This window comes from Pleurodeles waltl, chromosome 5, assembly GCF_031143425.1.
Source record: "Pleurodeles waltl isolate 20211129_DDA chromosome 5, aPleWal1.hap1.20221129, whole genome shotgun sequence".
Taxonomy (NCBI): domain Eukaryota; kingdom Metazoa; phylum Chordata; class Amphibia; order Caudata; family Salamandridae; genus Pleurodeles; species Pleurodeles waltl.
In genome coordinates this window covers 112,453,519-112,479,509 of record NC_090444.1, presented here as the reverse complement: position 1 = coordinate 112,479,509, position 25,991 = coordinate 112,453,519, and the positions used below count along the sequence as shown (strand labels likewise).

Genomic DNA, 25,991 nt, shown 5'->3' with positions numbered 1-25,991 from the left:
GTGTCCTTTTGTAGTGTTTTCACTTATTACTGTTTGTTATGTGCAAATGCTTTACACATTGCTACTGAGATAAGCCTGACGGCTCGTGCCAAGCTACCAAGGGGGTTAGCAGGGGTTATCTGAGCTGGTATCTCCCTTATCCTGACTAGAGTGAGGGTCCCTACTGGATAGGGTGCAAACCGACTGCCAACTAGAGACCCCATTTCTAACACTGGCCATTGAGTGAGGAGTGAAAAGGACTACAACAGGCTCAGGCTTCTTGAAGTAGATGGCAAGAACAGCTCCAGAGAAGAATTCACACATCTGCTAAGAGTCTCCAGCTGCTGTGACAAGTTGTTGCTCAGGAGCTGAGGATAAGTACTTTGTAAAGGCTTTTCTTTAGGAAGATTCTTCTCCCTCTCCCTCACCCAACCCCTCCCACCCCTATCCCCTCCAGAGCGACTATCAACAAATCAACAACCACTGTCCGGCAAGCCATGACATGTTGAAGGAGAAATTCTTGGAGTGTTCAGAAAATAGGAAAATAGCAGCTATATAGTACCATGCCTATGACACGTAGTGTCTGGTCCAATGAGAGGAACTTCCCATAGTCAAATCCATTTATGACTGCAGCCAGTGAGGCATTGGTGGAGGTCTAGAGTTCCACGCTGGATTTTGATAGGCCTTGATGGACCTAAATGATAAAAGTGACCTGCCTTGTGGTCATCACATTAGGCACAAGTAGGATCGTGGTGCCCCAAAAGGCAGTGATAATGAGGCCCACCAGCAAATTCCACAACCACGCCAGAAGCTTTGCGGCTCATACTACTGCTCCAGCACCCTTGACAGACTGTGGGGTGGAGATGTACCTCCTTGCTTGGGAAATGGATGAGCAATGGCCTCCGCCTGCCATTGCTGAGTGGAGGACAGCAGGCCATGCATTGGTAGGGTTACAATGAGGAAACCCGGCTGCCTTGTATAACTTGTGGTGGGACCACAAAGTGGGTTACCTATCGAAAGGCATGGTTGCAGTGCTACATCGCTCCTTCTGTCCCTTCCTTGAAGGGGGATGAACTGTGTAAGTAGGGGTGGGCAGAACTAGCAGAATTTGGCGACTGTGTTATTCTTGTAATATGGAGTTCCGGTGAAATTCCACGTTGCAGGATGTTTTCCCCGCGAGGCTCCAGAAATGCGACCTGGTGAGCGTGAGCAAGATTTGGTGTCTCCTAGCACAATTTCCTAATGCAGGCGGTTATGAGAAGTCATAGAGCTGCTTCTCAAGTAGATTTGCTACCTCTTGAGTAGATTTTCTACTTGAACGGCAGCAAAATCAACTCGAGTGGCTGTGGTCTTTTGTGCGGCGCACAGTGCCGTTCGCGCTGATTTATCAGCGCTGCTCACATTAACGGTGCTACATTGCAGCATGACGTGTATATTTTCCACCTGGTGGCGGTAGTCCGTGGACTGTTGCAGAGTTTTTATGTAATTCTGCGCAGTTCCGCGAAGTGAAACTCCTCGAATTTCGCCCACCCTTGCTTTTATCCTCTAGGCCAGCAACAGTGACAGTGGAAATGGAGAGGAGGAAGTGAATTCAGCTTCCACACCAGGAGGGTTGCAGGTCTTCTGTGGAGCGTATCCACTGCTGGTAGGGGGCATAGTAGGCATGACCCCACACACGCAGAAGTCTCAAAGGACGCATGAGCGGTCTTCTTAGCACTCAATGGAGGGGGTAGCTTGTTAAGGCACCTCCACCACAGTCACTTGTGCAACCTACATGAGCACAAAAGAGCACTTTAAAATAATGGCATTTGCCAAGGATCAAACGGTGTATCAGGAGGAAAACCCGGGATTAGAGCTCAGCAAGCCTATGATGCAACCAAGGAGCTAGGACGTGGTTCCTTCGGTTCATGTTTTTTTATTACAGATACTATTTCACCACAGCAGGGAGGCAGACCCACCCGGTCTTTGAAAAAGAAAGTAAACGAGGGCAGAGTACACGCATGTGGGCGCCGGGATGTTTATAAACCAACGGGGGCAGTGCACGCACCTCTGGTCCCGGACCTCGGTGCCAGTGCACAGGGAGGCACAACTTGTGAACAAGGGGGCGCGGGCTGCTGAGGCGCCGTGCACGAGCAGCCGCTCCAGCACTCGGCTTTATTTGTGCCCCGGAGGCACCGGGCACGGCTTCCTGCGCCGCCGCCTCCTGCCTGCACCTCACCGCCTATGGTAAGTGTGAGTGTTCAGAAAAGGCAGCATTTTGAGGAAGTGTGCGGTTCACGACGCCGAAGGGTGGGGTTAAAACAAATGACAGCCCTCCCCCCTCCTCTGCATGAGGGGGCGGGGGGAGAGGCGGCAGTGTGCAGTTTCTTCACCTGCCAGCGTTTCACATACCAGGGGAGAAGGCGAGAGGAAGGAAGGGCACAGAGCGCACCGGGCGGGGGCAGGGCGGCGCACCCCTTTTCCAGGTAGGTGCGTGCTCCCCTTCTTTTAAACTGCTGTGTTTCTCACCGCCCGTGATCTCCGGCCGTGTTACTGCAAACACAACGCCCCACGACCCCTGCACAAACTCCAAGATTACTTGTCAACATCTGAGAAGTGCGAGCCGCGGGGGGGGCGTGGGGGTGCCCCAAGTGCCCCCGCAGCAGGGCGGTGTCTCTGATCCAGGGCCAGGCTGACCACAAAGGCATGCAGTTTGGACAGGAGCCTGGGCATCGGGCTGGCAGGTGGGTGGGGAGGACCTGGGCAGCGGTGGGAAGCCTGGCACCTGGTGCCTGCAGCCGTGGAGGGCACCCACTCCGAATCCGGAAGTGAGCGCCAGGCGGGCTGCTGTGCCCGGGCTGCAGCACAGAGCAAGTTGCGTGGAACAGAAAAGGCTGTTTACTTTCTAAGTGCGCTCAGTTCGCTCACCGCCTCTGTTTTCATAGCCCAGGGGGCTGAAAAGGAGGCTGGGTCGGTGGCGAGGGCAGAGAGACAGGAATGCTTCTTAAGCACACAGTCGGAATGCAGTGGCATTTTTCTAGCGGGGGTGCAACAAATCATACCTTGGGGCTAGAATTAGCTTTCCAAGTTACACTGCCCTTTTAAAGAATGCCCGGGGACTCTCTAGAAATTATAATAGTGAACTGTCCCCCGTGGAAAGGGTTGAGCAAGGGACGCGAAAGCCGACAAGCAAAAATATGGTATGGCCCATTAATAGCATAACATCTGCAAAATTCGACTTTTTGCTCAGAAACCACTTTTCTTGTAGCTGCTAAAGTATTCCTTATGCACGCACTTTCGAGTTCCAGTGGCATAATGGATAATCATTGTATTATGCAGATACCCTGTACACTTTCACGGGTCACACCAGGGGGCAGGGGGTCATACTGTGAGTCCCAGGGCATCTCTGTACACTGCCAGCGTAACTATGCATCTTGTCAGACTGTTCAGTTCCGTTGGGAATGAAATGCACCACATTTTAAGATGTGTTTCACAACTCACTTACAAACACCCGCCCGAAGCAATAACTGATGCATGGTTTCCCAAAATGAAATCCTACAGATTTTTCCATAACAAGATAGTCATTTATTGAATGACACTGACAGTTGTTATAGGTTCAGCGGCCGCACACCAATGGGTAACCAGCTTCCAGGCTCCGAGGCGAACAAGTAGGTAGAATTCAGTGACTACAAGTAGTAGTGACTGCAAGTATCTGCACTAATATTGGTTGCAGAGCACACGTTACAAATGGGATTTCTCCCAGGCACCTGAATAATATGTGGTATACTCCCCCGCTCACTGGCACACACTTTATCACTCACGAAGGATAAAGGTCTGGGATGATTTGCTGTATTTTTAATCTTTGATTTGCAAGTTTAAACGGGGTTCTACTGATATATTTTATCCCCCCCCCCCGTAGCTCCATGGGTTATACATGACGTATATTGCATGTGTCTTTTTAATCAACTGATACTGTACATTTGTTACTGCTATATAGCAACATGCACGTTTCCGTTTAGAGTGTGTCTCCTAATATGAACATAAATGCGGAGATTCCTGAGAGCTGCTTTGGAAGGGGGTCAAACTCTGAAAGGGGAGGGGATGCCAAACCTGCTGGTTCCGTGCCCACGGGGGTACCCGCCAGCTCAGAAGTGTTTCACAAGTCAAAGGCAAGGAACGTAACGGTGCTTTAATAGAGTTACTTTTCAGGGTAAAACAGAAAGATTGGAGCGAGAGAGATGGTGTGGTGGACGAATGCTAACCTTGGAAGATTGAGACACGGGTTTGAATCCTGGCTTCCAACACTGACCAAACGCACTACTTCCGGGTCTGCCTGACCCAATGAATATGTGTACCGCTGAAGTGACCCGTTGTCAATACCCCGCTCCCGGCGCGTCCTAGATCCGTTCTCAGCTGTTCTCTGAGGCTTTCCTGCTAGGACCGCGCCGAGCCTCTCTCACCAGCATTTACCGGGAGATCTCTCCCATTCACACAGCTGCTCTCTTCCCTCTGCCTTGTCCACCCCTCTCAGTTCTTCTTATACCAGTCACCCCTCTCTCCTGCCCCATCTCCCCTGCCCACAGGTGGCCTTAGGGTGACATAAGGTTATGACAAGTGTGTATGGAAATAACTCACAAAGTAATATTTACTACGATGTAATCCCACGTCTCCCCAGTACTCTACATTGTTACTCAACTCACACATATGTGCGCCTTTGTTGTAAATAGCTGCTCGAGGCGAGTATGAAAGCTCAGTTGGTTGAGTGACAGTTGCTGTCATCATGTTGCATCCAGGCTGGGACAAAGATGTGACTGGCACGGTTTCCGCGAATGTTGGACAGGAAGGCGGTTCTAGGCAGGTGGTTTCGGACCAGACTGTGTGCCAGTAATACAAAACAGGGTTGGTCTAAGGTAGGGATCAATAATCGAAATTACAGAAGAAAGGGTAATCAATGCTTTCTCCGTGGTAGAATAATTTACCCAAAATTTATTAATTACAAATTATCTCGGGCAAACGGTGAATTATGAGATTATTTAAATGACAGAAATGTTTAAATTCTGGCAACACATATCACAAACATTACATACATAATACACATCACGAGCCATGAACTGTTCCAGAGCATGCCCAAAATTATAGCTAATTAGGCTGCAGATGATTTGGAGTCTCTCTTGAAAAAGAGATGGTGGTTACTTGAACTCTTTGTAGTAGTAATCCACTTGAATGCGATGATGGAAGGTTCTTGTAACAAACACTCAAGAAACCTTCTCTATTTCTTCATAGGGTTCCTATTGGTGTAGGCCAAATGATCTGTGGGGTTGAATACCCTGATCGAACCCAATCTCGCCGAGGTATAAAAGGTGTCGACGCGTTTCGGCCTCTCCAGTCTGGGCCTCATCAGGACTAACATGGGACAACACCGTCTCTTCATGTAAGAATACATCTACCCAAATGCTTGATGGAGTGCGCCTCGCCGGATCCGTATTTGTTGGGTACGAGAGGAGGCGCGGTCCTGTAGGGTGTACGCGGCTGAGTCCGCAAGTAGCTGCCACCCAGCGGGGACGCAGCAATTTGAGCCGGAATCTGTTGGCATGTTTAACATCAAAGTTGCCGTCTGGCGGATCTGGCGAGGCGCACTCCATCAAGCATTTGGTGCTCTACCTTAGACCAACCCTGTTTTGTATTATGTTCATGAAGCCAGGTCAGGTTCTGGGTAATGGGTTCACCTCTTTTGTTGTTCATTCAGACTGGGTGCCAAGGCATTCTGCCCCAATGCCACCTCTGGCCTAAGGTGCAATGACGTGTGAGCACGCTTCTGGGTGGCACACAACACCCCAAGGGGTTTCTTTGATTGTAATTCTAGTGAAATTGTGGGCTTGCTATGCAATCACCCGCATGTAGTGCCACTCTGTGCCATCCAGTACGCGAGGAAGGACACTCCAGGCACTTGGTGGGCATTCCTGGCATGTAGTGCCCACGCCTTGCTTGCAGTTGCCCAATGACCTCCTCTATATAGGAGGTCGCCCTGCGATCTGAAGGCTGGCACGGTCCTAGGCTGGCCACCGTTTGGACATATTGGTGAACTGGTGGCCATCTCCTAAATCTGTTATGCATCCATGGCAAAAAGGGGCATCACTGGCAGTGTCCTAGCTGCTGTAGTCGCCCATGGTATCTGGTCGGCATTCCTGGCATGCATCAATAACATATGATGATGCCATCATTGAGGACACATGAAACCCATCTTTGGCATAGAATGCTGAGAAAAAACACATATAAAACCTTCTAGTTGAAGTAAAAAATATTTTTTTTTCAGGAAACAACAACCCGCTGTTGGGAGAATTGGTCAATGGTTTTAGTCAAAATAGTTTGAGGGACCAATAATGCATTTTCAGAGCATTACAAATGTTATTTGGCGAAGAATGTGTTTATTGAACCATGTAGTATTTGCAGTCAAAATTAGTTTTTTTTTGTTCAGAAAATGGGCAGCTTATGTTTGTCAGCAAAACGAGTACATTTCTAAAAGCATATTCTGAGGTTATATTTCAGTGCTAAACATTCTGAGATCCGAAGAAAAAGTGTCTCTGTGATGGTATAACTTCTTGTGTGTTTATGTTATGGCGTAATTTCCTTTGCGTCCCTGTGCCAAGAGGCGCACACTTGCTGCCATGGTGATTACTTCGTCACTGTCTGTAATGCATTTCATGATGTATAATATATGTTTAGGAAACGGTTATGGCTGCAAGCCTGAGTCCATAGGATCAGCGTACCGTGCCTGCTGCCCGAACCTGTCAAATGTTTGGGTCTGACCCTGTAATATCTGCGGGTAAGAGACACGTCTTCAGTCTGGGCCCGTGGAGTCCGTCTAACCTTCGAGGAGGCTTTACAGGTGAAAGGCAGAGGCTGTGCTCCCAGTGGAACTTTTTATTTTTACATTCTGCCCCCACGTGGAGATTTTCAGCTATAAGACTGATAGTCTGCTGGGGAGTGGGGGGAGAGGTAGGAGGTGCAAATGTCAGATAAAGCGTAAGGAGGGGCGCTAAGGTAGACGCTGTATATTCTGAAAACTGATGGGTCATGTCAAACGCGTGCCCATATTGATAGGGTCTGTACAGTTCATAGGTTTCCATCCTCTTTCTTCGGACTATCGTGCTATAAAATGTACTATAGGTCCTATGTCCCTCTGTGCACACGTGGGTAGAGGTAAGATCTCTGCCCCACCTGGTACAGGGCACAGGGTGCTGGGTTGGTGCAGTGGTTCTGCTCACAGTCTCAGCAGCGGCTGCACGAGCACCAGCCCACCTTGGGGTGGCGCTGCACGTGCAGGGAGTACAGGGGCTTTCGCCCTTTGGTGACCCCTGCATCTGGGGGCGGAGCCTCAGTGTGGGCAGAGGTAGGATATCTGCCCCACCTGGTACAGGGCACAGGGTGCTGGGTTGGTGCAGTGGCTCTGCTCACAGTCTCAGCAGCGGCTGCACGAGCACCAGCCCACCTTGGGGTGGCGCTGCACTTGCAGGGAGTACAGGGGCTTTCGCCCTTTGGTGACCCCTGCATCTGGGGGCGGAGCCTCAGTGTGGGCAGAGGCCACTGGAGCGTTAAAGGTGTCGACAGCGGCGAGAGAGGAGGGGGTTCCACTTCATTTGGGATAAATTCAATCTTGCCAGGCTCCTGGATTAAACCATATAAATGTTGCGCTTTAAGGGTTAGTTAATGTTTTGCAGGGGAGGCCTAGCTTCAACCGCCGTGCAATGCATTCCATTATGTGATTTGTTTTACATTGTTTTAATTATAGGAAGCACAGCTGTTACCTATTTTGGGGCTTTCGTGTGGCTTATTGCTGTGTTCTTGCCCATTTATGTAAACAAACGTTTCTAAATTCGGTTTACAGTTTGTCGCATCTTCAAATCTTTGCGAGGAAGCTTCAGGGCAGAGGCATTTGGAAATTCTTTGCCAGACACGTCCCTATTTTTCATTAAATATTGATGGAAAAGGGTAGCCTTTTTTTTAAAGTTAGTAATCCTTTAGTTTCTGCTTGTTTTAGAAACTGGCTGTTTTCAGTTCATAATTTAGAATTGTTAATAAACATGCTTCACAATCACATTTCAGTAAAAATTGTTAAAAAAACAAACAAATATACAATGGCTTATCATTGGAGAATGGGAAGAGGGTCAAAGGTTCTGAGATACCATCCATGGTCAAGTGGGCGTGATGAGCGATGATAGCTCCACTCCTGTTACGACTGTGGTGAAATTACATCACCAAACCACCCATAGTCCATTCATGGCTGACGCAATAGATATTGTTAGGAACCAGTACAAGTTTGTAGTGTGCTGTTACAGATATAACTGCCTTGAAGCGCTTATGATAGCAATGCTTTTTTTCATGCCTCAGGAATGGTAGCTGCATTGCTATCTAAAAATGTTTTTTTTTTCTTAAAGTCCCTATAAAGAAATCCCAGGATCTATTTACCTGAGTAGTCAGAACGGTCACATTCTCTTCTCCTCCAAAGACCATCTGAAAGCGCACCTAATCATGAACCAGTTGCACCTTCCTGCGGCTTCTCCCTCCTAACACCCCTCACCTTTTGAGCACGCCCATCCTTGCCTCTTCTGCTTAAAACTCACTTCTTTTCTTGACTTAGCATCTTCCTCATCCCCTCACACCACTTTCTAATTCTTAGCATTCGTACTTTCTAATGATCAAGACATCTGTCTAGTTTTGCCCATTGTCACTGTCACTTAGGTACGTGATGGTAGAATTCACCGGGAGCGAACACCACCTCCAAACCAGTGCAGTGGTCCTGTCATGCTTTTTTCATTAACCATCTGCAGAGCCTGTTCAGGTTTTTTATAAGGTTTTGTGATGGTTGCATTCATATGTTCTTACTGGATTGGTGCATTGTTGGGGGGGGGGGTAAGAAATCAACCTGTAAGTTGGGGCTTGTGCTGAATGCAGCAGCCCATCCAGAATTGAAGTTGAAGCATTTCGAAAATGCATTGTCAGCTTTTGTGTTTTTTTTAAATTTATTTTTTTAATACTGGCTGCTGGTATCCAAAAGTATGAATTTGAAGTCAGTGTGCTTAGGACACAAAGCAGTTTATGATGGCACACGGACTTTCTTACTCTCCCAGTTCAAAGTTTAGCAGCCTACAAGCAAAATTGCATAAAGGCGAAAGTCTTGCAGCTAATGCCAAACCTTCTGGCTTTGCCTATGCTTTTTTTTGTTTTTGTTTTCATTCTTTCTTTTTTCCATGCAGAAAACGTGTGAATCTCATTACCCTAATGACCCTCCATTGTCCATTAATTCATCCAGTCCAAGCACTTACTTACATCGTCACCTGCCCACTCCTCCAGATTTCTTCTTCGCACTGCTCCTTTTTTGCATATTTTTTTTTAAATTATCCCACTTCAGTCTTCTACTAACAACCAATTAATATCCTCTCCCATTCCCTGCCTGTTTCCCTTTCCTTCCAACCTGATTAACTCCTCAACATTTCCCCCCTCTCTGGTTCAGGCTCATTGTTTTATTTTTTAAATCTTTTTTTAGACACCTTTTAATAGGCCCACAAGAAAAACTATTGTTTTAAATTTTTTTATCTTAAGTTTTTTTTCTGTTGCTAATGTTTAACAGTGTTTATGAATTTTTTGAGGACGTTTCAATCAATTAAATCAATCAATCAAGGATTTGTAAAGCGCGGCAAATCACCCATAATGGTCTCAAGGCGCTGGAGTTTCTAACAGCTCTGAGGTGATCTGTTCATTCGAACACTCAGTTCTTGAGTTCTTTCCTGAATTGCTAGAGGGATGGGGCAGCCCTGAGGTGCAGGGGAAGGTTGTTCCAGGCTTTGGCTGCCACGTGTGAGAAGGAGCGTCCTCCGCTGTTGCCTCAAAGGATCCGTGGGGTGGATGCGGAGAAGAGGGCGGCGGATCGTAGGTGTTTGGTCGGGTGGTGGAAGGTCGTGTGTTTGTTGATGTATGCTGGTCCTTCATTGTGCAGAGCTTTGTATGCGTGGGTCAACATCTTGAACTGGCAGCTCTTCTGGATGGGGAGTCTGTGTAGCTTCTTGAGGTGTGGTGTGGGTTCGTCTGGGGAGGTCGATGACGAGTATGGCTGCTGAGTTTTGTATTGTCTGTAGTCACTTTGGGAGTTGTGTTGTGATTCCTATGTAGAGTGTGTTCCCATAACCCTGCTGGTGACAATGGTCTGCTGAACGGTTTTTATGGTGTTGACTAGAAGCCATCTAAGTGTTGAAGAGGGCGGGGCTGAGGGACGATCCTAGGGGGACACAGCTGATGATCTTCTTGGATTCTGAGGTGAATGTTGGGAGATGGATTCTTTGGGTTCTTCTGGTGAGGTATGAGGCGATCCATTTGAGGCCGATGTCTTAGGCAGCTGACAGGTCCAGGAAGATGAGGGCTGCTGTTTCGCTGCAGTCCAGAAGCTCCCTGATGTCATCGGTGGCTGCAATCAGGGCTGTCTCGGTGCTGTGGTAGGCTCAGAATCTGGATTGAGAGGGGTCCAGGAGGTTGTCGCTTTCCAAGTATTTGGAGAGTTGCTGGTTGATTGCCTTCTCGAGAACCTTCGCTGGAAAGGGGTGCAGGGAGATGGTTGTTTTTCAGTTTATTGGGTCAGCGGATGTTTCCTTCAAGAGGGGTCTCACTTTGACAGGTTTCTCGGGAAGGAGGCCGAGGTGATGGAGGTGTTCAGGACTTTTTTGAGCTTGTTGCCAATCATCTTGCTCCTGAGGTTGAAGACGTGGTTGGGAAAGGGATCCATGGGTGCTCCAGACTGCACGGCGTCTCCAGAGTGCACAGAGTTCATGATGGAGATTGTGGCTTGAAGTGTGAGAGCATCTCAATGGGCGGGCATGTGCTCGGGGTTTGTGTTCCTGGGATTGAGCAGGTTGATGCTGTCCATGATGGGGGAAGGGGGTGGGGCAGGTGGGGGTTTAGGGTGTGAAGTGTTCATAGATGTTGTGGTAGAACTCCACCAGGGTGTTGCACAGTTCTTGGGAGGGGACAATGCAGTTCCCAGTGGCTGAGGCATCAGAGAACTCCTTCACGATGGTAAAGAGCTCCTTACTGAATTTTGTGCTGGCTTCGATACGGTCTGCTAGGGCATTCTTATTTGCTTCTTTCAGAAGGTAGTTGTACTGGTTGAGTGCTGTCTTGAAGGTGGTATAGTCTTCTGACTCTTTGCTGGTGCGCCATTTCTTTTCTAGTTGCTGCCAGTTGGGTTTGGTGGATTTCAGTTCCACTGTGAACCAGCTGGCTCTTCTGGCAGGTCTTTTGGATTTGGCTGGCTTGGCGGGGGCGATTGTGTCTGCGCATTCTGTGATCCACTGGGAGAAGTCCTTTGCAGCCTGATCTGGGTTGGATGCCGAGTCTGGAAGGTGGGATTTGAGAGTGTTGTTCCACTTGTCTTCTGATATCTTTTTCCACTTTTGGTTTTACGTGTCGTACACAGGATTCAATGCCTAGTTTGAAAGTATTTTTGATCCTTTTTGTAATTGTTTTATTTTTATTCACATAAAGAACTCACCAAAATGAATATATTCATTGATAAATATTCTCTTTATTCAGGTTTCGAGAGGCTGTGTGCTTTTTAAAGCCTTTTTCTTGAGTATAACAAATCACCCATAATTACTACATTGATTTCATAAAATGACAGAACATCATAGAGGAAGACATTGAATTCTGTTGTACAGGAGAGTTCACCCACCACTCACATCCATAACTCTTGGGTAGCTCTGCACAGTTCCTGCCCCACAATAAAGAGAAAAACAGCTCAAAAGGCCACCTATGTTTATCCAAAAGCATGAGCCCTCCATTTTCTCTACGGTGTTTCACAGGCTTCACCCATGGTGCATCGCTGCAGTAGGGGGTCTGTTAGCTTGAGGGGCTTCCGGAAAAGCCACATTCCTGGACATCATATCCAGCAAGTTTATTGTGAAGGGAGATTATCTCGTTATTCCAGGAGACTGTGTTCCAGCTATGGAGAAAGCAGCCAATTCCCACGGACTCTAACCAGTTATGACAAGCAGCCATGCCACCCTGACACGAAAAGTAGTATATTAAACATGTATACATAACTATTGTTACCACACATTTCTCATTCTACAAACCCAAGCATGATAAAAGGCTGAGCCAGCACTAACTGGCTCCGTACGTATGCCCTGCAGGTTACTTGTGGATGTATTTCTCTATTTAGACATGTAAAAAATAAAAACACACACACACACTTCCATTATCTCTGTGGGCTGCCGACATGTGCCGGGTGGAACGGGTGCCCAGCAACAGATGAGGACCACCCTACTCAAACTAGTTTCTTTTTAATTTATCGCCTCAACTGCATTAGAACTGAGGTCCCAGCTGCATGCCTTAAATTAATTTGCACTTTGCAGCATGCCTAGGTGAGTGCCGGGGGTCTCCATTCTCATGCAGTTCAGGAGATAAAATAAAATATAAAATAAAACAAGGTGTGTGTGTGTATACTCACACATACAGAGTAGTTATAGTTAGGTCAGACTTTTCATAGGAAGGGCATTTTTTGTTTTCTTAATAACTTTGGCGTTATTCAACAAATCTGCATGACACTTTTAAAAGAACAGGTTTACCCAGTGTGACTTCCTTGTAGAAAGTTTCACACTGCTCCGTCAAATAGGGGCTAAGAAAAAGTTGGGGTCCTTAAACGCTGATTGTCCATTTGAATTCTTATAGGGAAGTTTGCTATCTGATAAAAGAAAACGGAGGAAAAAAAAAAACATCTGAGTGGAATTACACTAAATGTGGCAGAAAGTTAGAACCCTACTTGGAAATTGTGCTTTCCATTATTTGGTTTAAATCCATTCAGTAGTTTTCAAGAAATTAGCATTGAAATGGATGCATGGGATGGGCATGAAGGAGCTAACCACCAGAAAAAGTTAGTGATATCTGCACCATTGGTGTCCAGATATGCCCTGATTCGCCAATGTTTGCATTGATTGGTCAATGCTGGTTGGGTAATCAGGAGTGGTCAATCCTGATTAGCTGGCAACAACATGGACAATGTGGCAGTCATTACAAGACTCAAGGACATGGTCTCCGTGTCCTGAAAATTAATAAATTAATAAAAAAAAATATAAGGGGCAGGATAAGCAGAACATCACCACCAGAGATATGGGGCCTGGGGCGGTGGAGGAGTGTTCCAAAGAGATCCCCCTTGTTTGATTCGCAACAGTATGGACATGTTTGCAGTAGTTCTGTGGTGGTACCACATCTGGGTATAGGTCTAGTTTTCTGGCAAATTTGGTGTAATTCCGTTCAGTCATTTTGGCTGTACTTTCTTATGGAAAATTGCATTGGGAAAACACCTTTTTGGGACCTCCTTTTTTTCATTAGCCCCACCTCACTAATCACCCCAAAATGTTAAGGAGGATGAACCTTTTTTTGTAGAAAGTTTTTTGAAGATTAGTCAAACAGCTCCAAAATTATTATCAAACCTAAATATCCATTTCCTCTGGAAACCCAATCCTAACTCTCACTGCACAGTGGCAACCGCCACTCTGTAAAATGTGTGTGTGTTTTAAGACACCTTTTTTTTCTTTGCACACCCTTAACTACTCACCATAAAAATTTGCATTATCGGCCAATGTGACTGTATAACGTTACGGTGAGATTCATCAAACTGTGATCAAGTTATTAGCAGTAAAAAAAAAAAATAATAATCGAGGAGTTCCTATCCCTGGGATACCTAACTGTATATATAATAATATATGACAGAGCGGGAGTAGCCACTCTGTAGTTACAGTTGCTGCTTCCTGGGTTTAGGAAAGTACCATCTTTCTTGGCATGTTACCCCCAATTTTACATGTATGTCAGTTTGTTTTTGCCTGTCTCACTGGGATCCTGCTGGTCAGGACCCCAGTGCTCATAGTTTGTGGCCTAAATGTGTATGCCTGTGTAGTGCCTAACTGTGTCACTGAGGCTCTGCTAATCAGAACCTCAGTGCTTATGCTCTCTCTGCCTTTAAATTTGTCACCATAGGCTAGTGACTACACTTACCAATTTCAATTGGCATACTGGACCCCCCTTATAAGTCCCCAGTATATGGTATCTAGGTACCCAGGGCATTGGGGTTCCAGGAGATCCATATGGGCTGCAGTATTTTTTTCGTCACCCATAGGGAGCTCAGGCAAGCCCTTACACGGGACTGCCATTGCAGCCTGCGTGAAATAACGCACACGTTATTTCACAGCCATTTTCACTGCACTTAAGTAACTTATGTCACCTATATGTCTAACCTTCACTTGCTGAAGGTTAGGTGCAAAGTTACTAAGTGTGAGGGCATTTCCCTGGACTTTGTGAGTGCGGGGACACCTTTACACGCGTGCACTACATATCGGTCAATACCTATATGTAGCTTCACAATGGTAACAAATATGGCCATGTAACATGTCTAAGAGCATGGAATTGTCCCCCATTCCAAATCTGGTATTGGGGAGCCAATTCCATGCATCCAGGGGGCTCCTCTGTGGACCCCCAGTAGTGCCAAACCAGCTCTCTGAGGCTTGCACTGCAGCTACAGCTGCTGCCACCTCACAAGCAGGGTTCTGCCCTCCTTGCATAAGCCAGTCTACACCGGTTTAGGGAACCGCAGTCCCTGCTCTGGCACGAAACTAGACAACGGACAGGGGAGTGACCACTCCCCTGTCCATCACCACCCCAGGGGTGGTGCCCAGAGCTCCTCCAGTGTGTCTCAGACCTCTGCCATCTTGTTTTCAGAGGTGTGGGGACACTCTGGGGGCCTCTGAGTGGCCAGTGCTAACAGGTGACGTCAGTGACCCCTCCTGATAGGTGCACACCTGGGTAGGTAGCCAATCCTCCTCAGGGCTATTTAGGGTCTCTCCTGTGGGCTTCTCACCAGATTACGACTTGCAAGAATCCACCAGGACTCCTCTGCACTTCTCTCTTCGACTTCTGCCAAGGATCGACCGCTTACTACTCCAGGATGCCTGCAAAACAGCAACAAAGTAGCCAGAAGACTACCAGCGACATTGTAGTGCTTAATCCTGCCGGCTTTCTCGACTGTTTCCTGGTGGTGCATGCTCTGGGGGCTGCCTGCCTTCACCCTGCACGGGGAGCCACAAAGAAATCTCCTGCGGGTCAACAGAATCTTCCCCCTGCTCCAGCAGGCACCAAACTACAGCCTCACCGGTACTCTGGGTCCCCTCTCACCCTGACGAGCGTGGCCCCTGGAACACAGGTGGTGGACCCAAGTGACCCCGACTGTCCAGTGGTCCAACTGTCTGAATTTGGAGGAGGTAAGTCCTTGCCTTCCCTCCCCAGACAGTAATCCTGTGCACCGTGTGATCTGCAGCTACAAGAAATCCTGCATGCACAGCTGAGCCTAGGTCCCCAGCCCTCCGTCCTGCGATGCTCAGCTCCCTGAGTTGACCTCCGGTGTCGTGGGCCCTCTCTTTGCAGTGTTGAGACGACCGCCGTGTTCAGTCTTCTTGAACCTGTGTTCAAGGACTCCTGCGGGTGCTTCCCTCCTTCCAGTGGGCTCTCTACGTTGCTGAGGGCCCCCTCTGTCTCCCCTCATGAGTGGCAACATCCTGGTCCTTCCTGGGCCTGGGCAGCACCCTTTTTCTTCAACTGTGACTCTTGCAGGTAGCAAGGCTTGTCTGCGGTATTTTGCAGAGGAAACCACTCTACATCCACCAGCACGCAGTGGGACATCTTCTGCACAAAGCAGAACCTCCTACCTCATTTTGTTGGTGCATAACCAGCACCTTCTTCCAATCGAAGGCAGTCATTTTGCACCTTCATCCGGGGTTTAGTGGGCTCCTGCCCACCCTGGACACTTTAGCGACTCTTGGACTTGGTCCCCTTCCTTTACAGGTCTTCAGGTCCAGGAATACGTCTTCAGTGCTTTGCAGTCTGGTATGGTCCTTGCAAAATCCTTTATCACGACTTTAGTGTGTTTTGGGGGAAATAGCAGTACTTTACTCCTGCTTTCCTGGGGTGGGGTCTCCTTTACACCCTTGGTGTTTTCTTACACTCCCAACAACCCTCTACACACTACACTTGCCTAGGGGTACATTCGTGATTCGCATTCCACTTACTTAGTATATGGTTTGTGTTGCCCCTAGGCCTATTGCATTCTATTGTGTTTTACAGTGTTTGCACTACTTTCTGACTGTTTTACTTACCTGACTTGGTTATTTGTGTATATTTTGTGTATGTTACTTACCGCCTAAGGGAGTATATCCTCTGAGATATTTTGGGCACATTGTCACTAAAATAAAGTACCTTTATTTTTAGTAACTATGAGTATTGTCTTTCTTATGATATAGTACCTATATGATATAAGTGGTATTGCATGAGCTTTGCATGTCTCCTAGTTCAGCCTTGGCTGCTCTGCTATAGCTACCTCTATCAGCCTAAGCTGCTAGAACACTACTACACTCTACTAATAAGGGATACCTGGACCTGGTATAAGGTGTATGTACCATTGGTACCCACTACAAACCAGGCCAGCCTCCTACACTGGGCTTCTGTGGCAAGACCATTGATGAATCTTCACTTGTCTGCTCTTAAGCTTCCCTTTGGTTCCTTGTGGTTTTGGTGTCTTCACCTTGAGCTTTTGCTTTTTCTGTTCTTGTTCGGCTTTTGTTGGCTGTAGCTTTCTTTTGCTCTCTCACTTGGATTTTGCAGAGAGTCTCAGTGGAGATCCATTTTTATGCTGGTGTTACATCTGGCAGGTTGATGGCACTGTTTCTTTAATCTTTTACTGGCTTTCGCATGAGTCTCTGACGTCCTGTAGTTCTTGGAGCACTTGAAACTTGTTACTGAGGGTGATTCCGTATTCACTCCGTTTCTGTGCATCTTTGAAGAGGGTCGTGTTATATTGCTGGTGTTAGTTTGTTGGTTCCATTTCTGCTTCCTTCAGCGTAAGCCTGGCTGTGATGGTCTGCCACCATTTCTGCTTCTCTCTTCACTCTCACATCCTGCATGTACCTCTTGGCAATGCAGACATGGTTGATCTGATTTTCGGTTGAATGGTCTGGTGACACCCACACTGCCTGTGTATTCTTGTGTGTGGGATTACACTGCCGCCTATCACCAGACTCTGCAGGGCACAGAGATCTGTGAGCCTTTCAACATTCTCGCTCATGTCGCCAAGGCCATGGTTACCCATGACTTCTTCGTACCCAATGTATTTGCTTACAGTCGTGGCATTGAGGTCCCCTGATTAGAATGGTGATGTCTCTGTTAAGGCATTTCTCCATGATAGACTGGAGTCTGTCGTAAAGCAGTTTTTTTCCCTCTGCTGTCGTTTGTAGGTGCATAGCACTGGATAACATTTGTGTTGATCCTCTTTTTCTTTGTGTGGAAAATCGCTGTAATTATTCTGGGGCCATCGGATTCTTATCCAATCAGAGCTTTGGTGCCTGCTGCCGTTAGCATCAGTGCTACTCCCTGAGTATGTGGGACATTCTCTTCGTTGTGTCCAGAATACAGTAGCATTCCTCTTAAAGCCAGTTTTTTTTTGTCCAGACTACGTCCATCTGGTCTCGCTGATACGATACCAAACAGGGCAAGGTTATATTTTTTCATCTCTGCTGCTACTTGGGCTTCCATGTCTGTCTAGTACATGGTACTCATGTTCCTTGTCCCGATGGCAATAGTATTGGGCAAAAGAAGGTGGATCTGCTTTACGGCTTCCAGGGATCTCTGGCTTTCCCCACAGGGCATCATAGCTGTCCATTAATAATATTCCTTTCTCCCCAAGACTGGAATGGATGTCTTTTGGTTGACATTTCTGTAGCTGGTTTTTTTTTTCCTTCTTATATTTGACATGTTGGGGGTAGCTAGCTCCACACATAACCCTCCTCCTTTTGCAGCTGGGCTTGGGACCTGCCATGACGAAGTTAAAGGAAGTCCCAGTCCCCAGAAATGACTGCCCCTGGGCCACACCTGCAAGCACTGACTCAAATTAAGGACTGGAAACTACAACCAAGCAAAGAGGTATAATGGTGAACGCAATAAGTACGTTCAATACTGTTGCTATGTAACACACATAACTTAGAGGCAACTACTGTTTTATTGGGCGTTCAGGAAAGACTATGACTAAATAAACCTGATATGTGTTCACACCCATAAACGAACACATGCATTCACTATTTGTGCAAGGTTTGACAGCTATTCTTTATTTCACTTTTGAATTCCCTCAGTTTGGTAGCAAGTCACCCTTTTAGGCACTGGAACTGTACATTCGAGGCTGTACATATAATGGAAAAAGTGAAGATGCAAGTTGCAGAGTGAAAAATGTGCTGCTGGCTGTAAGTGCAATGTTTATGTATGTATTGGTATTTCCCTGCTAGGAAGCAACGGAGCTCTGTGCATTCCATTGAGAAGGATTGGTGGAGGTTCAAAGACAATCATATATTGTATAAATCAAACGGGTATTATTGGAATACATTTCACACATTAAATATGCACAGAAATAACCAAAGCTGAACACAGGAGCAGCTTGCGTGGGCGGGGGTGCAGAGGACACGGGGGGTGCGAAGGGCACAGGAAAAAAAAAAGATATATATATATATTTTTTTAATAAACGTACCTGCTTGATTCCCGCGCCGCGCTCCTCTCCCATTGTTGCTGCAGGCCCAGAAACAAGAGAAAATAGTGGAGCACTCGAAATCTCGATGAATCATTCATGTACTAGTCAATAAGGCCATCTAGAAAGGGGAATTAGATCAAAGTATAAACAGATGAAAAGACATAATCAATTAGAAAAAGAACCAGTTGGGTGTTGATATTGTATGTATCATCAACAACTTAAATAATACATTAACTATACATTCAACGTATGATGTTTGGAATGTCCTATCCATGATATCATAAAAGCACATAAAAGCAATGCCAAAATATAAATTATTTCGATACTGCGAAAGAAATTAATGTCCGTTACTGTGAAGATCTGCTTAGTAATTGAGCCCAAGAGTTCATTCTTTGTGAATCTTCAAACATTTAAGATAATCTTCTGTCCATGCAATGTTATAGCCAAGAGTCCGTTTAACAATTGGGCCCTGATCTTCAATCTTTATGAGTCTTTCACCACTCAAAGTGAGTTTCAGCCCATGCAATGTTTTTGCCGACACGTGTTTCGTCCCATTCTGGGACTTTATCAAGGCTGATAAAATATTGATATCAAACGAGAAAATAATATTTTATCATATATTGCACGTCAATTGGTTCAGAATTTTTTTTTCCAATACCCAATTAGTATTTGGTAAACTGCCAACTATATAGATCACCTATTAATCAAATATCCTGTGATATTCTTTTGTGCAAAATCACGTCAGAGATATGTGACAGTGATTTCCATAAAAAGAGATACAATCCAACACCCAATAGTAAAAAACAAGTATACAAACAAAAAAAAACATAGTGATCCCTTAGTGTATACAACATGCTTTACTAATATTAGTATCTAAAAAACAGAAAACCGAAAGCAAAAGTACCCATAAAGTCCCATAAGGTGAAGTTTCTAAATGTACCTTATGTTTAATTCCTAATGGACACCAAATTTCCAACTATGCAGAATCCAACTCTGTCAAATAAATGTTCAACATAGTGTAAAGTATCTTACATTAATTTATGATAACTTTGTATCAACTTATTGCACTTATTCCAGCCTAATTGTTTGTTGATCGCTTCTCAATGACCTAATTTGGCACATTGATGTCCACTAATCTCAAATTGCAATAATTTGTAACAATTCCTCGTATCTGTCTCATAACTTGTATAGACTAATCCCTTTTAAGAATCAGTTCAGGGAAAGTAACTCAGCTTCGTAACTCTACGTTTTCATTGTCCTTTTAATTGTTATTGTCTCCAACTATTAACTCTTCCAAAAACGACATTAGCGACATACTTTGTGCCTAATCAAGATCCAAGTCGATGGGAACAAAGAGCTTTTTAAAGAAAACCTACTAATCCATCTACACATTGTACTTCGAAGCGTGTCTTTAACCTCAATTATCATTAGCGAATATCGAATTCAAAGTATAGATGTGCTCCCTCGCTAATAGTAACCACAGCAGCAAGTAACTCTTGGTTCGTTTTGTATCATGTAGTTGCATTAGCCAATTAAATATGAGAGTGTTACATAAAAAAAGAGACAAGAACATCACTGCAAAGTAATACCTTCACCTGATTATTTGTTTTATTCTTACCTCTCACTAACAACGTATCTAGCCATCAACGGCGGCAGCAGCGGCATACTAAGTGTATAGTCAAACCTTAGTCGACACAAAAAACAGACTTTAAAAGATCCGCTAGCCAATCCACACTCAGAATGTGTGCTATCACGTGAGGAGTGCAATCCAGTCGATGTTTGTCATTAACGCAGCAGCCATTTTATAATGAACAAGCTTCTCATTTTCAGCGCTTCAGTACAATGATAGCTAATTGAATGTGAGAGTATTACACAAGAAAAAAAGAACATCACTTCAAAGCAATGCCTTCTTATAATTATTTGTTTTAATCTTGCCTCTCACCAACGACTTGACTAGCCCTCATCGGCAGCGGCGACAGCATGTTACGTGTATAGTCAAACCTTAACAGCCTGCCCTGCGCCAATCCTGACGCTGCTCAGAGCAGCTTCAGGATTGGCTGGGAGCGCCCAGCCAGGGCAGTCCCCGGCATACTGGGAGCCTGTGCAGGCTCTCTCCAGCCCAGCAACCATTGTGAAAGGCCATCCCCTCCGGCTGTCTTTACGACTGGGGTGCTACTGCCTCGAGTCTTGTTATTTGTCAGTGTGTCAACCGAGAACCCTCTCCATGTTTTTTAGAGAGTCTTGCAAATTCCTTCAAAAGTACACCTGGGTTGGTGAGTGTTTCTGCTCCATGCCAAATGGACCCACTTTCTAAGGCCCCTTAAATTGACCCATTTGAAAGTTCCTGCCAGTACTGCTTGTTGGCAGATTTCCGCACTTTTCTTGGCACTGCTGCCATCCCCTTCTGAGGTGGGCTTCACGGTATGCTGCGGCTTACGCGGGGGGGAGGAGGATAAAGGGAAAGAATGGTGTATGAGGCATCATGTTCTGCACTCCTATACTCCTATGCACCATTAGTCAAACTTGGGCCAGGTTCAAACTTGGGCCAGGTTACCTCTTCAGTCTGACGCCCGCACCATAACTCCTCTGCTAATTGCGCCTCCCAGTGGCCCTGCGAGCCCACTCTGCCCTCTGTTGGTTTGTTCTTAGGGAGCAGAAGGGGTGAATAGATCTAGGGGATTGTGTAAGGGAGTCCAAGAGAAGGAAGCCTGCATGGCTTGGAAGGGGCTGATGAGGCGGGAGAGCTTGGGACACGATAGGCACTCATGGGCCTGAAACGCATCACTGCCAAAGGGCGAATGCACCAGAGCTTTCACTCAGCCCTCAGGATGGGGTCAGGAAGACCCGTGTATGGTTGCCCAAGCCCTAGGGACCACACACATGTGCAACTGTCCTAGCCGAAACATTGGCAGCAGGATAAGCTTCCTTTCATTACACTGTGTCTTTCTTACCTTGAAATGTCAGTCACTTCTAATACTGAAAGTGGAAGTTGTCTGGAGGAGAACCCAGAAGGTGGTGAGGATGCCTGCCTATGTAAACTAGAAAGAGCAGGAATCTCTGGGATTTAAGAAAAGTGTAAGGATCCCATTGGGGTAAGGGTGGAGGAGTTACATGAGGAAGGCCGATTGGCTTCTGCCGTCAGGGCAGCTACCTACCAAGCACTTGACTCTCGCCTTCCCATGCCCAGGGCGCCAGCCTGGTAGAGTCTGAGTAGCAGTCGACCTGGGCTTGCTCTCCTTTGGAAGCCTCTTGAGCTTGAAATGGGCTTGGTGAGGGAACCTCTACTCAAAATGTTGGCTTCTTTCGGCCTAGCACGAGTAGGTAGAACCTGCGCCTTCTAAGGATTGTGTCATTTCTGCTCCAGTGGCTTGCTTTGATGGATTGCTCTTTCATCCCTTGCTTGTTTGTGGGGCTCATACTTGTTCAGCAGCATGCCTTATTTTTGCCTTTATTAAGAAAAAAGCAAAATGAAAAAAAAGGTGCAGGGGTTCTGCTCTTGTCACCAATTTCCTATTCTTGCTATTGTGGCATCCTTTTTAGGTCGAGCGCAAGTGCTCTGGCCTGTTGTAATCTATCTGAGGGCATTTAACCACGCCCACCTCACACCCATCACTATCACTCATTCGTGGGCTTGCCTTTCAAAAATCCTTTGTTATCATTGTTAAATGCTTTACGTTTGTCCCTCCTTGGGGCGGTTTTGTTATCGCCTTAAACACCAACCCTTACATGGATAATTGCACGATTGCCGATATGTTTGACTGTGAGCGAACTTCTTTTCCCTTTTGTGTCTCTCCTTCATGCTCACGCTGATGGCAGCTGTAGCGCTTTGAATCGGCTCGCTTATGTCAACCTTTTTACTTTTCATTTTCAAATCATGTGGCAAGGAAAGTCCAGTTAGGAATTTACAACGCTAATAGCTCTAACTCGAGCAAACGTGAGATCCATTGCACTGCAAATGCTTTTTCTCCTTTGCCTCCATCTCTGCCTGGCGCATGGTGCCATCCATGGGCGTAGGAACTGTGGGGGATGCCGGGGATTTATCCCTCCCAGATTATGGAAGTGGAGGGATGCGGGGGAAAAGGGTGGAGGGGAAACAGGGTACAAATGATCCTGAAGTTTAAAATGAGCCAGTGATGTAGTCCCTTTTTAAACATCATTCATTTTTCAGTGTGTTAAAAGCAATAGAACTTAAAACGAATGAAGTTTAAACCGGGATGCTGACTTTCTCCTGAATCCAAGCTCACAAAGCCTGTTGCCCGGGCTGCTGCAGCTTCCATGACACAGAGGATTATCTGATCTGTGTGCGGGACACTAGTACTTCACAGGTCATTCAAAAGCATTTCAAATGTAGAGGAGGCTTTGTTTTTTTTAATTGCTTCTTGTGCCCCTGCAATGTCAGGCTCTCATCAGCCCACTTACAAGGGGTCCTTTAAAGACTTGGTGGGGGCAGATAAAGAGGGATAAATGGCTTCATTAGCATATTTCTCCCCATTGACAAATATACTGCAGAAGTACCTTGTCACTAATCTTCTACAAAGGAGAGGGTATCAAGCTTCCTTTCAAATACAAATGAGCAAGACAGTTACACTGAATAATTATACCGCTATTTCTATAGTGCTTTCCTATTCCTTGTGAGTCCCAAGGAGCTGTAACATAAATATTTGACAGAATATAAAAGTTAATGTCTTCTTTATTGCACCTTGAAACCATTTATAACATAAGACACTATTTAATCAGAACCTTTAACGAAAAAAGTTATATTCTGTCATCAGGTTCTATAACTCATTTTATTTAATGGACCAGCCCTCCGTGTTCATCCACTCTTCTCCTTCCAGGCAATTGTTGCATTTAGCAAAGAGTATTATGAGTGTTGTTGCACTGTAAAGTGCATGACACATTTTCCTTTTACGGAAGATGCTTTTAGGGGGATTGGATGAATTTATGGGCCTTTTAACTACATGAAACACTGGGGTTGCGCCTCTGAAGGTTGGTACCCTTCATCTCATACCAAAATAGCCCAAACATAGGCCACAAGGCACTCACTCTCTTCCATCCGTACATTAGAATCAGTTGAGAGCAACCTATCTCCACCTCAAATTCATGCATAAGAGCAGTGAAACCACATGGGAGGAGCACAACTTCGATCACCCCATATAATATATATGCAACATTTGGGCATTAAACCTGTACTAATGAGGTCAAACCTTTGCCCATACAGTATTAGGTTTGTAAATTTTTTTAATATAATTAAGTTATACCATCACAAAAAGTGTCACATTATGCAGCACAATTTGCTTTTTACTGCAGCATAATTTAGTCAATGCTATCACATAATTTGACCCTCCCTGATCTGTGGGCAATCCATTGTTCTGAGAGTAAACCTCAGTTGAGTAATTTGGAGGTGGGTGAGCCAACAAATTAACAGGGAGAGCGAGCCCGTGCATGAGCCAAGCCCTGAAAATATATGCTATGTAAATTATACAACAAATGTCACATAAAATATGATAAAGTCTCTTCACAATTGTGTGTTTTTTTAAGATGTGAACGCTTTAACAATAACAGGGAGCATTATAGCACTCCACCGGGAAGTACTTATTAAAAGTGATAGTTTTCTTCCACTGGTAGTCTGAACTCACATATTTGAATGTGCTCTCATTGGCGACAATGAAGGAAAAAGTTTTGGTGAAATTATTTGCCTAAGATCACACAATTTAAAAAGGGAAGCCACGATTGATTCAATTTATTAAATGGGTATCTGTTCATCCTTACATTAAGGCTTTATTTTGACCTCAGTGCATTTTCTGCAGTTTTTGAAGTATACCGCAAACTCAACCCAAAGGTATTGGAGCGCTTTATGTGAGCACCAGTTACATTATAGAATTTCACATGCATTTTGTACTGGCATGGGGAGATTAAATGATTGGCCCAGAATCACTGGATGTTGAGCAGATGCGAGACTTGAACCTAGTTCCCCAGTTCCGCAGTCAGCAGGTCTGACCATAATGCCACATCCTGGGTAAAGGGAGGGTGTCAGGCAGAAGCCAATGCTCAGCTCATTATGGGCTTGAGGGCCTAACACGATCTCGAGCAGAGCCAGGCTTTCGGCTCGAGCATGGCTTGAGCTTTCAGTGGCTCCTCCACCTTTAATTTCCATACAACCATCCATGGTTTTAAATGCATATCCTTATTTTTAAAAAAATTTAAAAGAGGTAGATAGGACCGTGTGCCAAACTTTTGCACCTCCTCACGGCAGGCATAAAGAATGAGTACAGTTTTATTTTCTCTAAACTTTTGAAACTTTATACATGTACAGCACTTTACAGCATACAGTCCGTGGTCAAAATATTAAACTGTTACAGCAAGGTTTTTGTACAGAAGGGCACCCCTCCGCTACAAACACCTATACTTGACATCAAACACACACTCCCATGCACCAAAGTGCACGGCAGTGTGCATTGGCTTAAGGAAGACAAATGTGCACCAGCACAGGGAGAGACAAAACTGGTGTTATATCTTAGTATATGTGGTGCAGTTCTACTCTCTCCTATTGATGCGGGAAAGCAACTATGGTTACTATGGTATGTTGTATCAAAAGTTACAAATTTGCTACTCAATGTTTAATTGCTCACAGTGCTTTTAAAGATATATTTTTTAGCACAACACATCCATATTGTACCAAGTGCATACCTTTCCTGGACTGGTAATAATGTTAGAGTTTCAAAAAAGAATAACTCTGACGCCATGAAGCTTCAAATCATTCTATGAATTAAAGCCTGTACCGGTTCCAAAGAAGACCTTAGATTTGCTTTTGAACCAAGCATCACCCACACTCATCTCATTTGGCATATTTTACTATACTCAATTTCTGTGAGCATCTCACAAGCAGGTGCCACATTTCTCACTGTTTTAAAGCATCCCACGACATAAGGTACACTGTGACTCACACAGCAAGTGTTATGTGTTTATATGACCAGTCTCTCACACACATTGCATCTCGTTCATATTACACATATACGCACACACAAACACACACACAGCATTTTGTTTTGAAGGCATCTCACATACTAAGTTTTATGTATCTCTTTTGTTCACATCAGACTTTTCACATTTGTAAAGTATCTATCACACACTGTGCATCTCATTTTGTGAGCATCTCATACAGAAGGCATATTTCAAGTCACGTTTATCTGCATCTTCAGCTTTTTAGTTTGTGATCCCTCTACACTCATGGCATCCATCTGCACTAATTTTTTGAGCAGATTGGACAGAAAAGTTAAATATTTTTTTATTGTGTTTTATATTTTGTGCTGCATTGAGTGTGTACAGGGCCTTGATCTCCACCTTGCGGTCACAGGCGAGCAAGCAATACAGTTCAGCTGTATGTGGTAGTATCCTCACTAACCCTCCTGTGCAATGGTAAAGCAAATGG

At 45.5% G+C, this 25,991-nt stretch overlaps 1 protein-coding gene across 10 annotated transcripts in view; it reads left to right on the top strand.

The window, feature by feature from the left end:
* Positions 1 to 2,217: 2,217 nt before the first annotated feature.
* The window catches only part of PTK2B (protein tyrosine kinase 2 beta), a 382,496-nt gene continuing 358,722 nt past the window's right edge, over positions 2,218 to 25,991 (top strand). For 3 of the 10 annotated variants that reach the window (XM_069233745.1, XM_069233740.1, XM_069233736.1), the window contains exon 1: positions 2,360 to 2,444. The gene's annotated coding sequence lies outside the window, so the exon portion shown is untranslated. Of the gene's footprint in view, positions 2,449 to 5,241; positions 5,390 to 25,991 lie in introns of those variants that run through there. The other 7 variants (XM_069233744.1, XM_069233739.1, XM_069233741.1 and 4 more) reach the window with 4 other exon arrangements.